Here is a 2,573-nt window from a genome sequence, read left to right on the forward strand (position 1 = left end):
AATTTCTAATATCATTGCAAAGACGATTCCTGTGGAGTAAGGAAGACGGTGGGAATGGTATTGCTCTGGTAAGATGGGAAGTGGTGCAAGCTCCTAAGAAGTTAGGTGGTTTGGGTGTTGGGGATGCTCTGATTCAGAACACTGCTTTGTTATTTAAGTGGTGGTAGCGTTTTGCTAAGGAGGAGTGCCCACTGTGGAAGAAGGTAGTGTGTTCGTGCCATAATCTGAACTCAAATACACTGCTCTCAACTCAAATATTACCCACTAGAGGGGCCCGTGAAAGGATATATGCCAAGTAAATGTCACGAACGAACAACTTAGGGATAAGTTGCTCACTGGCTTGTCAATGGAGGTAGGTGATGGGCAGATGACTCGGTTCTGGGAGGATGTGTGGCTCCTTGGTGGGGCTCTTAAAGATCAATTTCCGAGGCTCTTCTCTGTTTCAAACCAAGAGGGTTCTGTTATTGGGGCTTGTGGTTTTTGGGATGAGTTAGAGTGGATTTGGAATTTCTAATGGAGGCGTGAGCTTTTCCAATGGGAATTAGAACTTCTGAACCAATTGCATGAGGTTTTGAAACATGTGAGACTTGTACAAAGTAGAGAGGATAGAGTGGTGTGGAAATATGATGGGCAATGTGTTTTTTCAACTAAATCGTTTGTGCAGGTATGGCAGGAGGAAACGCTACTAGAGGAGATAACCAGTTTCAGCTTTACTAGGAGTATTTGGAAAGGTTTGGTTCCACCAAGAGTGGAGCTATTTGCTTGGTTTGTGCTGATAGACCAAGTGAATACAAAGGAGAGGCTAAGCCGTTTTGGTATCATGACTCAGGAAGATAATATGTGTGTGTTATGTAATAATGATGTGGAAAATGTATATCACTTGTTTCTAGGCTGTACTTTTGCGTGGCAGGTGTGGAATGCTTGGATATTAGCTTTTGGCCGACATTGGTCTTTTCCGGGTTCGATGAAAGAGCACTTTTTAAGCTGGACAGAGGAACCGCGGAGTAAGGCGAATCAAAGGCAGCGGTTGAGGTGTTTCTGTGCGATCCTTTGGAACATCTAGTTGAAAAGAAATAGGAGGATCTTCCAGAATACTAGCAAAGGCGTTGAAGAAATTATAAACATGACCTTCCATAGCGCTAATGAATGAAGTTATGTGGATCTTTTTTGTTGTTGATGGCTTTGCCGGAGATGATTGGTGATCGGTTCGAGTGGCTGTTGCACCGTTTAGTCTTTAGTTTTATTATTTATGTTCCTGGTTGCTCCACCTTGTTGTGTTGAGCTTTGCTTTCAAAAAAAAAAATAAAAATAACAATTTCAATATATATTTTTTATTTTTTTGAATCCTATTTCTATTTTTTTGTTATGGTATCAAAACACTCAGAACTTTGTTAATACCCATTAATAGTGAAATTTTTTTTTGAAGTAAAAGAACTCAAACACAATAAAGTAGAGCAACAGAATAAAAAAAATTTAATAGCAAGTATAACAATTTAACACATGGTCATTTTCAGCATTACATCAACAACCGTTAGGATCAATTCTAATCTATTCTTTGTAACTCATAAACGACCTATTGATAACTTCCGTTATTCCTGCTTCTTAACTTCTAAAAATTTTGTTATTCCTTTTCATCCATATATGCCAAAACCAAGAAAGTTCTCGTAATGGATGACAACACTTTAAATCCTTCTCAAAATCCAAACCGTCCTTATTATATACATCCAAGTCAGAGTCCTACTTCAATTCTTATTTTTTCAGTATGGCTTTTGACAGGTTCAATTTCCGCTCCTCCTGCAAAGTATCCCCTCTCTTCAAAGATGCAAATAACTTAGTACTTTTTTGACTCTTTCACTCAATATCTCCCTCAATCACACGAAGTGTTATCTATCTTACCTCTGTTTTGTCTATTTGGCAAGATCTCCACAATAATTTTTCTCAAGTAATACCACGAGAGTTGGTTATCATTCCCATAAGAATTAACGGATTAAGTAAGCAATAGTCAATTAATTATTCTAGTCAGACAATCAAAATTTAGTTTTTAGAAAGTTTTAACATAAACAGTAAAATAAGCAAAAGTAAACAATAAATACTGAAAAGATGATATGATTAAAAGAGTTAAGATTTTAGAGATGTCGAGACTTAACCAATATTTTTCACCTTCCACCTTGATCATGCAAAGATACATCTATGGAAAATCATTAATAATCAAACATCAATCTCTTGATAATTTGATTTTTCTTTAACCTAATTAATCGCTAATTTCTTAGTCAATTATTTAAGAAAGCGTAAAGTATCGTTTTTGTCCCCAACATTTGGAGTAAGTCTTAAAGTTGTAAACCGTCCTATTTAAATCCCAATGTTTTAAAATTGGCTCAATGTTGTCCTACCGTTAGAGATCCGTTAACAGAATTGACGGCAGAATAAATTGAGACGATTTTGAAACGTTAGGGACTTAAATAGGACGAAAACGTTGGGGACAAAAATGATACATAGAAATAAATTTTAATTTTATCCTTCAATAATATTAATCTTTTACGGTACATAATTATTCAATTACTTTTTAATCACAT

This window comes from Arachis ipaensis, chromosome B01, assembly GCF_000816755.2.
Source record: "Arachis ipaensis cultivar K30076 chromosome B01, Araip1.1, whole genome shotgun sequence".
NCBI classification, from domain to species: Eukaryota; Viridiplantae; Streptophyta; class Magnoliopsida; order Fabales; family Fabaceae; genus Arachis; species Arachis ipaensis.